The 13,787-nt window shown below is 43.3% G+C and overlaps 1 protein-coding gene across 21 annotated transcripts in view; it reads right to left on the bottom strand.

Annotated features, from left to right (window-relative positions):
* The window catches only part of Epb41l2 (erythrocyte membrane protein band 4.1 like 2), a 163,738-nt gene that overhangs the window by 81,982 nt on the left and 67,969 nt on the right, over positions 1-13,787 (bottom strand). Inside the window, exon 1 of one of the 21 annotated variants that reach the window (XM_030244874.1) lies at positions 8,843-9,057. The exons of 17 other annotated variants lie outside the window; for them this stretch is intronic. The gene's annotated coding sequence lies outside the window, so the exon portion shown is untranslated. Of the gene's footprint in view, positions 1-4,383; positions 4,912-8,654; positions 9,058-13,787 lie in introns of those variants that run through there. 3 more of the 21 variants (XM_006512507.4, XM_006512509.4, XM_006512508.1) reach the window with 3 other exon arrangements.

Here is a 13,787-nt window from a genome sequence, read left to right as displayed (position 1 = left end):
TAGACTTTCCCACTTTCAGTCTGGTGGTGAGGTGATGGAAAGGGCAAAGCAGGGTGGGAAGAGGATCAGCAGAGAAGCTGGAACAGGCGCTGGTAAGGAGGAAGGCACAGCCAACTCAAGACCACTTGCTCTATTAGAACTCTCAGAACCCCACGGCATCACAATGGTGTGCACTCTGCACAGCTGGAACAGTCACCCAGACTCAAGAGAGAGCAACTACCGTTATTTGATCCCAACTAGTTACAAAACTACACAGAAAGTCTAATCCTTATGTTTCTCTTTTACTTCTGGCCTTTATTCGTTATTAAAGAAACACTGTCAGTAATATTAGCAAGTATTAGAAAAAGCACTTTGAAATGCTGGGTGCTTAACAGCAATAAAACCTTACTGAAACAAATTGTACTATTATTTTGCTTTCCAGCTTTATATCCTGATTCACCTGCACTATTCGAAAAGTCAAACTTCTGAAAAAATTAAAACCAAAATCAGAACTCCAAACCTCTACCCTTTTCTCTCTCTCTTTCTCTCTTTCTCTCTCTCTCTCTCTCAGTGTGTGTGTGTGTGTGTGTGTGTGTGTAAGAAGAGTAAAGGTCACATAGAATGGGAACAATATACCTAATCACTTATTCTATCACAACTAATGACACAAAATTGATTCAATCTAAAAATAACTGGCAGCCTAAATTGTACACAAGCAGAGAGGGACTCCTCCAGCATAGCAGACAGCAGGCAGGTAGAGCCAGCTCAAGCTCCCTGACTCCCTCCCTCACGGTAGTTCTCCCATAATGCTCTGAGTGCTGGTACCCTAGCCACTGGGTAATGTCACAGCTAGCTTCTTAAAAGGGTACAAATATCAACGGTTTAAAAAAAAACAAAAAAAAACCTAAAGTACAATTATTTAAAGCAGAGTCACAAACCACACACGTGACCCTTTTAAAACATACTACATCAATATACTAGAAAGTTGTTTAATCCTAAGAAGAAAGCTGTAATATATGCTCTCACATGGGTACATGCTGAAATTAGGTGCTTAGAGAGCTCTGGGGCTTTAAGTACCAATGTGGTAAGACTCTTGTTTCAACAGCCCAGCCTGACTGCAGGGTCTAAAATGGGACTGAAGCAGAAGAACAGCGGGCAGATGGTTGCAAAAATCCAGGCATGGTTTGTTATTAAGGCCAAAGCAATCGAGAAGAGGGTAAGAAATGGATCTCACAATGAAAGACAAAAGCTATCCAGACCATGGAAAGAGAGAAAAAGAATCTAGGGAAGTTATGGGAAGCTGGGGAAGTTATCCATGGAAACAGGATATCCAGGAAGACTGGTCTAGCCAAGACACAGAACTTGACTTTCAATTTCCTGTGACAGGTGTACTGAAGTTACCACCACTGTAGTATTAAGGAACCAATAGCTGTGCACACTGTAATCACAGGAGAAGCCACTGTGCTGGCCTGAATGGGAACAGCCACCACAGAGTGTGAACGCTGGGGGTGCTTGGCCATAGAGGGTGGCACTACTAGGAGGTGTGACTTTGTTGGTGGTAGTTTGTCGCTGTGGGGGCAGGCTTTGGGGTCTCTTCCTGAAGCTAGGTCCAGAGTAACACAAAGTCTCTCCTTGCTCCCTGCGGATCTATATGAAGAACTCTTAGTTCCTTCTCCAGCACCATGTCTTGCCTGTGTGTCTCCATGCTTCTTGCCGTGACAAAAATAAAATAAGCCTCAGAAACTGTAAGCCAGCCTCAAATGTTTTCCTTTATAAGAATTGCCATGGTCATGGTGTCTCTTCACAGCAATGAAACCCTAACTAAAACAACCATTAACAGCTCACTGTGTCCAACAGTGTGCAATTTCTGTTCTTTCAAACATCCATGAGTGGATCACAAAGCTCCTGCTTTACTCCTGAGAAAAGATCCATGTCAGTTTGTGGAAATGATTATAGAACATGGTATAAAATGTGTTCTCAGAAGTAGTTCTACCCCACAAAAACATATTATAGAACATATTATTTGAAAGTCATTGCTTGGCCGTGTGATCAAAAGCTAAAGAGTCCAAGTTGAAGACACTACAAACAGATACTATGGAAATCCAGAGCACAGGGAGAGCAGGCAGAGCCTCACACACTGCATCGGTGACCTCTGTACACACCCCAGAGCTGACCCACATTACTCATTCAAACTGATGGATGAGACAGAACACAATGGACAAAGCTTACTGAGCCCGCCAGGAGTCAACAGTGAAGGTAGGTGAAACTCTATGTAAATAGCCATGTTCTTAAAACAGCTCCAAGAGCTCAAACCCAACACCACTTTGTTTGTAAAATGATTTCTTAAACAAATCACTCCCATCAAGAGAACATGATTATAGCACACGAGCTCACCATAATTACCATGCTTGTAACACTCAGCATTTCAGATGTACATGGGACTCTAACTGCCCCACCCAGGAGAGTGGAAACCCAGTGCCACGCTGGGTGCTTCCAAAAATATAAGTCAGGGTTGTAGTTCCCACTAAAATCCTTGAAGGCAGGGCTCTTTCTTTAATGTATAGCAGGAGCATCTAGACTTGTCTTCAGAAAGTGGGGAACACTATTCAGTAAATACTATTGTCTGGGCATTGTGAATTCTAAGTATCTAGTCTAAACTGGGAGGTGGTTGCTCACAACTTTGTTGATATCTGAATTTGAGGCTAGCTACAGAGTGACAACCAGGACAACCAGGGCTACCCAGAGAAACTCTGTCTCAAAAAAAAAAAAAAAAAAAAAAAAAACAAAATCTGGTCCTATATCCTGATTTTATCAGCAAGGGTTAAAACATTGAGCAAGCAAAATGTGCCCAAGGCAACAAAGTTTAAGGAGCAAAGACAAAACCAGACTATTTTTTTTCTCAAACGATATAGTGCTCATTAATCTTTAATTAGAACTTCCCAACTCCATCATTAGTAGTATAGTTATATAATATACGAAGTAAAGATTTTTCTACTTATCAACAACCAAAAGACCAAGGACGTGAACAACCAGCCCATTAGATAAGCATGTGGTTTGACACAATCACCATGTTGGCATTCTCCAACTGGGGCCGATGAAAGTGTTTGTTATTGTGACAGCTCCAGGAGAAAAAGCATGCGGCATTGAACACGCAATCAAGCAGAAAACTATCAACAGAGACCAATAATGTTCAGTAGAAAAGTATATTTTAAAAAACCACTCTTTATGTCCTCGTGGTTAAACACATTTACACCGAGGTGTTATTGCTATTCTAGCTTAAACCATCTACTATACATCTGCTGTTTAAAACAAAGGCTATTAAATCATTAGTACTACACAAAACAGACAGCCACACAACTTTGGAAAAAATGTCAAGTGTCTGCGCTAATGGCAGCTCCAGGTGCTTCCTCCAAACCATAAGGTTCTGGGTAAGTAGGGCTCTGGGGGGCGTGGCTTTCTTTCTGTGCTAAGATCAGAAGCAACCCATTTCTCCTACCAAAACATAAAGAAGTATTCAAAGAGCCAAGATTAACAAAGGGGGAACATATGCATTTTTAAACTTCAAAGCTAGAGGTAACAAGCTAAGAGATTTTTGTTTCAGGAAACAAAACTGTTCTACAAATAGCCATGAATATAAAAATATATTGACAATGTGTGGACAGTTCTAATTTAGCTGTCCCTAGAGCTAACAGAATTAGTATTCATCTGCCATGCTATGACAGCATAAGAGATGAGTAAGGAACCTGACTAACACCCACAACTGCTCACTTTCATCGCTCCCACTGCCCACAGCCAAAGGGAGGTCCAGCTAATACCACCGTCTTCCATTAAAACAGCGTATGTGAGAAAAGCAAGCCGAGATGAGTCAGAAGCTACCTAATTCTACTGAGAAAGCAGAGAGTGATGCTTCTCACAAATACAAAACAGCAAAGAGGAAGAAAGACAGAGAGCAAAGGGGAAAGGGAAAATAAAAAACATGAAGACGAGGGAAGAGTAATAAAAACAGGCAAACAACATGGCTGCAAAGATTGATGGACACAGCTCACTGTTAGAGAGTATGCTAACCAGGAGGGAGGAGGGAGAGTCTTTGTAGCTTTGTTTCTCTTAGCAGGAGATGGTCTAGAAATGCAATGCCCGATATCCACTAAGTGCAAATATACTGAAAGAAATGATTGGTCAGTGCGTGGCATCTATGAAATGGCATCAATTTTACATTCATACTGTTACTATAAAAATATAAACTAACATCTGCTTGAAATTAAGACCACACACTGAAAAGATATGAACTACAAACTGCCCTTTGCTAGTTCCAGCATAGGCTAGATTGGGTTTCACCCAGAGCACCGAGTTCCTCTGCTTTGTCTCCTTTTTAACAAAAACCACATTTTGTTCAGTCTCTCTCACCTTACTCGGGTATGCACAACTCAGACAGGTCCCAGTGTAGACTCTGTTGGTCTAGAGCGGTCCTGAGGTTTCCCTTTTTTTGTCAAGAAGACAGGCATTCATCCAGTACCATGTTTGCAGGACAAGATTCGGCCCTCTACACGGGTAGCCAGCTTTCCTGGCTCAGAACACTGAGGAATGAATGTTGTAATCATCTCCAATCCACTGGGAAGAAAGCCTAAGGAGGAGTCAGCTCAGGATACAGAGCACTGAGGGAAATTACAGAAATGAGGACCAACCCCATCATGCCAGACCAATCAGGTTCCATTTTCTGTGACATAACATGCACTCCTGTGGCTGAAATGATTGCCAAATTCAAAAGGCACTCAGAAGTTGACTTGGCTAAAGGTGATCATGGAGCTGAGATTAAAAAGGCAGTCACTTGCAGTCCTAGTGAAAAAAATGTTCCCAAAGGCCAGGTAGATACTCATCTATGACCTCAATAGACAGGAAGCTAAGGTGGGGGGGGGGGGGGCGACTCTGTATTTAAAAAAGAAAGGGGAATATACCTACAAATGTACAATGGAGGTACCCTGTTGCAGTAACTCTCCATCCCACATATGCCCCGGCAATGAAAACACGAGTCAGTTAATATAAATACATGCTGCGCGTCTAGATAGGGCAGACCTACCGCTGCACTACCATCTTCCATAGCTTATGAGACCCCTTAGAACTTGCAGTTTCTCCAGGCCATATGCTTCTACTCTGCTTTTCTTTCTTTCCTTCTTCTTCTTCTTCTTCTTCTTCTTCTTCTTCTTCTTCTTCTTCTTCTTCCTCTTCCTCTTCCTCCTCCTCCTCTTCCTCCTCCTCCTCCTCTGCGTCCTCTCCCTCTTCCATTTTCTCCTTCTCTCTCCCTCCTTCCACTCCACCTTCCCTTTTATCTGCCCAATCATCAGCTCTTCTTTATTTTACAAGTTAAGGTGGGAAGCAGGTTTACAGGAAATCACCTGAGTGCTGACTCATTCCTTGTTCACAACCCCTCACAGGAGAACGGAATTAACATCAAATATAATTAACCCCAGGGCTATCCACAACAGCACCCCTTAGTCACATGATCACTGAGCATGGCTACTGTTACAGGTGCATTCAAATACAGATGTACTACCACATATGATACAGAAATCAATTTGTCAATAACTATACCCCAGGGAAGAACTCGATGAACATCTGTGATGAACACCTTGGATCAAAGCACTTGGGAGGTAGACACAGGCATGTCTTTGTGAGTTTGAGGCCAGCCTGCTCTACACTGAGTTCCAGGCCAGCCAGAGCTACCACTGAGACCCTATCTTAAAAAACAGAAAGTTTGGGAGCTGGAGAGATGGCTCAGCAGTTAAGAGCACTGACTGCTCTTCCAGAGGTCCTGAGTTCAATTCCCAGCAACCACATGGTGGCTCACAACCATCTATAAAGGGATCTAATGCCCTCTTCTGGTGTGTCTGAAGACAATGACAGTGTACTCATATACATACAATAAATAAAAATATTAAAAAAACAAAACAAAGCAGAAAGCGTATCACAGTCCCAAGTATGTATTTCAAACCAACAGTCTCACTATCCTACATTTCAGTTTGAAAGCATAGTATGTGAAAAAAAAATGCTCATGTGCACACATGTATCTACTTGTATACTAGAGACAAAGAATAAATGTTCTGTGCACACATGTAGCTACTCGTATATTAGGAACAAACAATAAATGGTCATGTGCACACGGGTAGCTACTTGTGTACTAGGGGCCGAACGGGAGACTCTCCAAGAGAAACAGAATGTGAGAAGTGAGAGAGAGTGAGATGCAGTACAGGAGAAAGGAGTTCTCACGGAGCCCAAGTTCCATGAGATGAAGGACTTTCGCACTGCATGAGAATAGATTCCCACTCTGAGAGAGCAGCAGAGCCATCTTGCCGTGCCACACAGCTCCAACACAGAAACAGCATGGACACAGACAACTGCCAGGCTACTCCAACTCGGAAGCATGAAACTCATTTCCTAGCGCACGGAGTTTAATCCCTCTAATGCTCAAAGTAACTGATTTTTTCAAATCTATCTGAAATATTCTACAGATCAACCTCATCCCACACAGACTGCTTAAAAACCTATGTGCTTAAAACTTCCTTTACAGAAGTCTTTTCATGGGCCTTCAAGATGCCAGCAAGCCTGCACTACGCATTTGACCCTTGGACTCATGCGGTGAAAGAAATGTCTCTAAGCTCCCACCCACCCCTTGGCACGCTGCACACACCTTCTATGCACTTAGGTAAATGCACTTAGGTAAATGCACTTGCTTGTTCCTTTCCCCTCCCAACCTCAGGACAGAGCAGAAACATGTCCAACAGAACACTACCGTGCAGGGATGCAAACAGCCGCGGCTACTCTGTGCTGAGGGAAGGAAAACACTGCACGCACCACTTGTCTCAAAGTAGAGAGCTGTTTTGAAAGGGAAGAGAAGACAGACAGGGAAGGCCAGACAATCACATATAAATGCTCCTGGTCGCTTTCAGCGGCTTCCTCTTCAGGAAAGCAGCAGCCAGCCGGTCTCATAAGCACAGAGATGTCACACTTCCTGTCCACACCTCCTCGCCGGCCACATCTGCTACCATGTGCCCATAAAGAGGGACATTTTTGTGAGATGAGTAAAACTCCATGTCCCCAGTGCAATGTCATACATCCGGTGGCTTCCCAATAATACTTTTATGTTGTTCCTAGCATCTAGGGAACATTTATTAGATGCTCATCAAGTAATACTTTATGGAAAAGAAAAATATACTAACGGGTTTTCAGAGCAGGATCAAACCCATCATCTCTCATGATTTTTTTAAAAAAGATTTATTTATTTATTAATGTAAGTACACTGTAGCTGTCTTCAGACACACCAGAAGAGGGAGTCAGATCTCATTATGGATGGTTGTGAGCCACCATGTGGTTGCTGGGATTTGAACCCAGGACCTTCAGAAGAGCAGTCAGTGCTCTAACCACTGAGCTATCTCTCCAGCCCCCATCTCTCATGATTTTAACGGATACCATAAAATGTACTTTTTATGAGCTCACTGCAGCTACCCTCTTCATAGTATGCTCATCCAACTGGAACACTTGGTATCCACTTCTCGGTATCAAGTGGTAATCAATAACCAGTTACCTATTTCTGTGTAAATAAACTTACTCCTATGGCAACAAAATAACAACTCTGTTTCTAGAGGCTCTTCCCAAATAAGCTACAGACAAATCCACCAAGGTTAACTGCATGGGATAAACACACAGGCTGCAGACGCTGCATTTTAATAGGTCATAAGACAAAAGCTTGTCAAAGTCAATCAATGCCCCAGACTATGACAAGTCCACCAAGCTGGGGCCTGCTTTCAAATCCTCTTCTGTGTAAGCCCAGGAATGCTGCAATGTAAACACACCGGCTGGGGGAGGGGGACTCCCTCATTACAGCAGGGCAATCCCTGTGGTGTTAACAGAACCACAGAGATCACCAGTCAGTCACCGCATACCACTTTCTATTGTTAGGGAGTAGCAATAGAACCAGTTGGAGTTTCTCTTCATTTTTAAAGAGTCCTAGATGAGTAAATTATATAAAGATAAAACAAAACTTACTTAATCCCATATAAATGTCAGAATCTAAGCAAATGAGTGAATTTCCTCAGTAAGGCAAAATTAGGTATTTAGAAACAAAAGACAGAGAACAACATTATGAAAACAGCATACAGTTCTTGACGACAGAAACTGTAGATGCTGAAGCTGTGGGAATTCCCATCTCTAAGAGCTAAAGAACAATTCCCTTTCGTCAGATCCTATAGGGAAATTCTATAAATTAGTACTACACTGAGATTTTCACCCTTAATGTGGGGGGAAAAACCCAACAACTATGCAGCAGGCCACGGCCTTCACAGTGCATTAAAAAAGACTTGAACCTCATGCGGTTCCTCAGGCAGGAGGTGTGAGCCAAGGGTAAGGCAGGAGGACAGGGGGATGACATAAACCAGCCTCACCGTGACTCACCGCTGCATCTGAAACAGCTACTTGTGTTAGATAACCCACACAACTCAGCATTTGCCTAGAAAAATGCAAATAACTAAACAAAACTTGGGCCACTAAAATACACATATGCATGCATGCAGTCACACACACACACACACACACACACACACACACACACACACACATTTTTAAAAGGGCTTACAGCAAATTTAGCACAACATTCTATTCCCAGAGTATGCACAACCACATCTCACCTTCTCGGCACAGTGTCTCACCTTCTCGGCACAGTGTCTCACCTTCTCGGCACAGTGTCTCACCTACTCGGCACAGTGTCTCACCTACTCGGCACAGTGTTTGTCGTACTCTACATTTTCAACCTGGACTTTAATCACACGGTCAACAACAAACTTCCTTTCCCAAGTAGAAACAAGTAAGCAAGTACCATAACCCAACCGCTCCAACAGAACTCTCCTGCTCATACACGCGAGCAAGCAGCATCCAAGCACAGCCAGCCAGCTCTCCTGCTTCCTGCCATTGGAAGCCTGGAAAGCCGATGGAAATCCAGTTCCCGAGCTTAGTGAGTGGCCCCACCCAAGTGGACCCTGCGGGATGGAGAAGGCATGCTCCCTAGAAAAGCTCAGCTTGCTTCCAAGTCACTTCATTCCTCAGCTGGAAAAGTCAAGTGGCCCAACGCACTTCCTGCTGCCTCTCCTATGCAGTTAACTCCATGAAGACTGCCGCGGTGATAAAACTGCAGTTCTGTAACTGCAATTTCCATGATTCAACCATTACTAAGAATGCCTTTCTCATTTAGTTGGGTTTTTTACATTTTATTTATTTACTTAGAGGAGAGAGGGGAAGAGGGGAGAGACAGAGAGACAGAGAGATGGAGAGACAAAAAACAACTTCTGCAAGTCAGCCCTTCTCTCACATGAATCCGGAAATCAGCTCAGGTCATCAGGCCTGGCAACTGGCATCTTTACCTACTGAGCCTTCAGTTTTATGGTAGTAATTTTTGTTCCCCTCAAGAGCCAAAGACTCTAACATCAGGCATGAGAAACTGTTTTGAGCTGTTAAGGCTGTCCAAGAAACTCCCCAAACATCTTAAGTTACTGCCGTTGCCTTTGGTTGTCCCCCCACCCCCCACCAAAGGTGGAAGTAAATGGTCTTCAAAGGTTAAAAACAGTATTTTCCCATCATAAGGGAAACATTTTAGATATTTCAATAAATAAGATTCCACTTGTACCATATGGTCAAGAAAAAATAATGTTTTCTTCATGAGAAGACATACTCAAGGTTAAGTTTTTATAGTAGCTCCAAAAAGATTCCTGTCGAACTACACAATGTAAACTTTCGTGTTGTTCTATATAATGAAAGCAGACTGTTCCCAGTTTTCACTGCACCACGAATGAGCAATTTGCTGAGATTCTCAGGAGAATTCATTTTAGTTAATTCAAAGTATAATCCTGTATGCATAATTTTGAACTGTAAACCTATTTTAAATGTACTTACACTTACTTATTCTGTACATTAGAAGTGTATACAAGTATGCACAGCATACTGAATGTGTAAAGCTCTGAGGAACCTTACAGGAGCTAGGTCCCTCTCTCCACTGTCTTAGTCTCACATGCTAAACTGAGGTCTTCAGACTTGCCAAAAAGCACCTTACCCACTGAGCATCTCACACGCCTTTAAAACACATTTTGAATAAATACTGGTCATACGAATATATTACATACACAGTTCCAGACTTCTTCTGTGGAACAAAGAAACCTAGCAGCTACTGACCTACAGCACAAACACCAGTGCCCCAGGCATCAGCCAGCAAGTCTCAGAGCTCTAGCTCAGACCTCTACCACACCAGCGTGCCTTTCTTTTCTTTAGCCTAGCTGTAAGGTCAGAAACGTGTCCCCACTAAGATCTGCACTGAGTACGTGGAGGCTTCAGGGTATAGCAAATGTAGAATGTGCTTGTGGAGCACAGGTCCTCTGCTAAAAGCCTGTGAGAACAGCAGAGAGCTTACACCACACCCACCTAACGAACTCAGAATGCCCTGCCAATTCCAATGTGCAACCTCCAGAACTGTGAGAAGCGATATCTGACGTCTCAGCCGGCCAGGCCAGTCTGTGGTGGTTTGTTCCATCAGCCTGACTCCTCACAGCCATGGGAGTCACCTCAGCTGCTGAAGTTTCAAACTGAAGACCCCATTCATGAGACACATGAACCTCATAGCTGGAGAGACCAAGAGAGCTAAGTAGCAGGGCAACTTTGTGGCACTAGGATTTGCAAATACAACCCAAAAATATTAAATGTGTTCCTGCACTCAGGCGTCGGTACAGAGGAAAGCGAAAATTACTCCAGTCTGCTCCAAAGCAGGCGACTTTCCATCTCTCTTATCAATTTTAATACCTTTGGTTTCTAGATTATTAACTGAATCCAGTTATAAAGCTTAGCCACTATATTGCCAGCAGAGAATTCTACAAATGTTCATTTCCATGTAAGCTATTGTTTCTGAAAAGGTTTTAAACAATTCAGAGTATACAAGCTGAAACACGGCTTGCCTTTTGTTGACAGACACTTGTATATGTTTCATGTATCTTTGGAAAAATATTTTTATACTCTATTTTTAATGCTGTATCATCACTATCATAAAACTGAAAAAAGAAAGTTTATCTTTAAAATGTGGTTTGTATCACTGGTCAAGAGAATTGTTTGCTAGGGTGGAAAACATTATCCTTTATTTGTGGACAAGAGTCTATAGTGATTTTAATATTAAACCCCAGGGTAACTTGATTTTTTAAAAACTGTTTTCCACCAAAAAAAAAAAAAAAAAATAGGACTGGGAAGGGAGGCAGGAGAGCACACAGGAGTGAGCGCATGCCTAGTCCCTGAAGTCCTGAGGCTGTGCAGGACTGCTGGGAATCTGAGATGAGCCAAGGTTACAACAAGCAAGGAGAGAGAGAGAGAGACAGAGAGACAGAGAGAGAGAGAGAGACAGAGAGACAGAGAGAGACAGAGAGAGACAGACAGACAGACAGAGACAGAGAGAGAGACAGAGACAGAGAGAGAGACAGAGACAGAGAGAGAGAGAGACAGAGAGAGACAGAGAGATGAGCACGCAGAGGACTCAATAACCCAGCAGTCAGCTCAAAACTCCAAACCCTGAAGTGTGCAAACGCAGTGCAAAAAAGGTTCTGGGTATCATGAAAGGACAAGGGGACAGCAGAGCTCTTTAGGAGCATCTCTACTCTGTGCATCTTCCTTTAAAAAGTGAACACCCATCACCTGCAAAACCTATACTACAGCATGCCCTGCCCAGCTGAAGAAGGAAAAGGAAGACAAAATGAAAGGAACGAAAACAGAAACGAGGCTCTTTTCTATATCCTAATGCCAAGAAAGAAACAAACAAACAAAAGAGAGACCCACCAGCTCCAGTACAAGAAGTGCAGATCTAAAGTACTTCGCAGCCTGCCCCATCTTCTGTTCTCAAGAAAAAGCCAGTTAACTCCTAAGGACAGCTACCAAAGGACAACTGCTAAAAACATCTCTCTTCAGGCTAAAGAGGTGGCTGGTGGCCAGGAGCACTTACCACACCCATACAGGACTGGGGTCCATTCCCAGCCTACAGGGCAGCTCACAGTTGTAACTCCAGTTCAGGGGGCCAGCAGCTTTTCCTCCGGCACTTGCATATATGCAGGCGAAACACTCACAACTATCTACTTACTTCACCTGGGAGGGCATTAAACTTACACTTGACCCATTTAAATAATATTCTCACGCTGCCCTTTACCTAAGTCTATAGAATGAAGGTATCAGCCACTAAAGTCTTTAACAGGATAGGTGTTAGGATCAATAAAAAAATGACCATAGAACCTGCCAGTGAAGTGCCAACACTACCAGAATGCAGGAGACTATTAAACAAAAACCTTCAATGATCAGCTTTTTGCTGACTGAATGTGTCCTATATTAATTTTATTTTTAAAAAGATATTAAAATATAATAATCTGACTAGACAACGTGATTTGTTTATTTTTTTCTCAATATGCAAAATGAAAACAATTTCTCCAACCTACCCACCTCCAGTAGTTTCCCTTCAAATCTGTCCTCATCTGGCTTTTAAAAGAGCCATCACTGGGGATGGAAGATGCCGTAAAGAGAGGAGGACCTAGGTTTGGGCCCACAGCATCCACACAGAGCTGGCCTCAGTGCAGTGCATCTGTAAGCCTAGCAATGTGGGGTAGGGCCAAGGGGAGGATAGGCACCTCCTTGAAGCTCACTGACAAGCCAGCCTAACCCATCAATAAGCCCCAGCTTCAGAGAGACTGACAAATAATGTAGAGAGCAACTGAGAAAGACGTCCAATGGCACAAGGTCTGGCACACACGTGGACACACGCCCATACACATGTTCACCCAATTCACACAAAGCACATGGATATTCCTCACCCATTTTTTTTTTCTTTTTAAAAAAAAATAATGCGGGGGGGAGTGGGTGGGTAGGGGAGTGGGGGTGGGTGGGTAAGGGGGACTTTTGGTATAGCATTGGAAATGTAAATGAGCTAAATACCTAATAAAAAAGGGAAAAAAAAAAAAAATAATGCTATCATTAACATAAAGAGGCCATATGGTCCAGTGGGTAAGAGTGCTTGCTGCCAAGCCTGACAACCTAAATTCAATGCCTTGGATTCACAGGCTAGGGATGGACCAGCTCCCAAAAACTGTCCGCAGACCTTTGAACTCACTCCTGTCCACACACAATGTAGAAAAGTTATAAGACAAAAAGCAAGTTGTATGAAGCTGAACACAGATTGCTTCTACTAGAAAACATGAAGGTGCTAGCTGATGGGCACAGCCTGGGGGGTACAGCCTGAGCCAGTCTACCTCCCGGCACTTCTGCTGACGTTCCTTCTGGAGATCAGCAGCCTCCCAACTGCAGCTCTACAGCATCCTACCTGGAACTAGACTTCTGCATGTGCTTCTGTGACTTCAGCACTCAAACTTGAATTGAAGAAGACAATCGTACCCCTGAGTAAAAACACACTCTCAACACAAGTGCCCTCGGTTCAGCACAATACACAACTACGCGCCAGCAAGCCTGTACATCATCATTGCTTTTGCCTATGAGATCTTGATTTTGGTTCTGAGGCTACCGACCTCTAAGGAAAGTGGCTCCTGGCAGCATGAGAGGAGGGCTGGAATAACCCTCCTCTCATTAACCGTAAGCACGATAAGGGAAGCGCAGACAATTCAACAGTAAGTAAGTGACTGATGAGGGGAGAAGGCTCCCAAAGTGACCTTGAAGGATAGGGGGAGCTTCCTGGCAGATGATAAGAAGGCATAAGTACATTCCAGACTGTGGGAACAGTGGGGAAGGGCCTGCGACCATTA

Source organism: Mus musculus, chromosome 10 (assembly GCF_000001635.26).
Source record: "Mus musculus strain C57BL/6J chromosome 10, GRCm38.p6 C57BL/6J".
Taxonomy (NCBI): domain Eukaryota; kingdom Metazoa; phylum Chordata; class Mammalia; order Rodentia; family Muridae; genus Mus; species Mus musculus.
The sequence above is the reverse complement of the archived record's forward strand: the minus strand, read 5'-3'. Positions and strand labels throughout refer to the sequence as shown.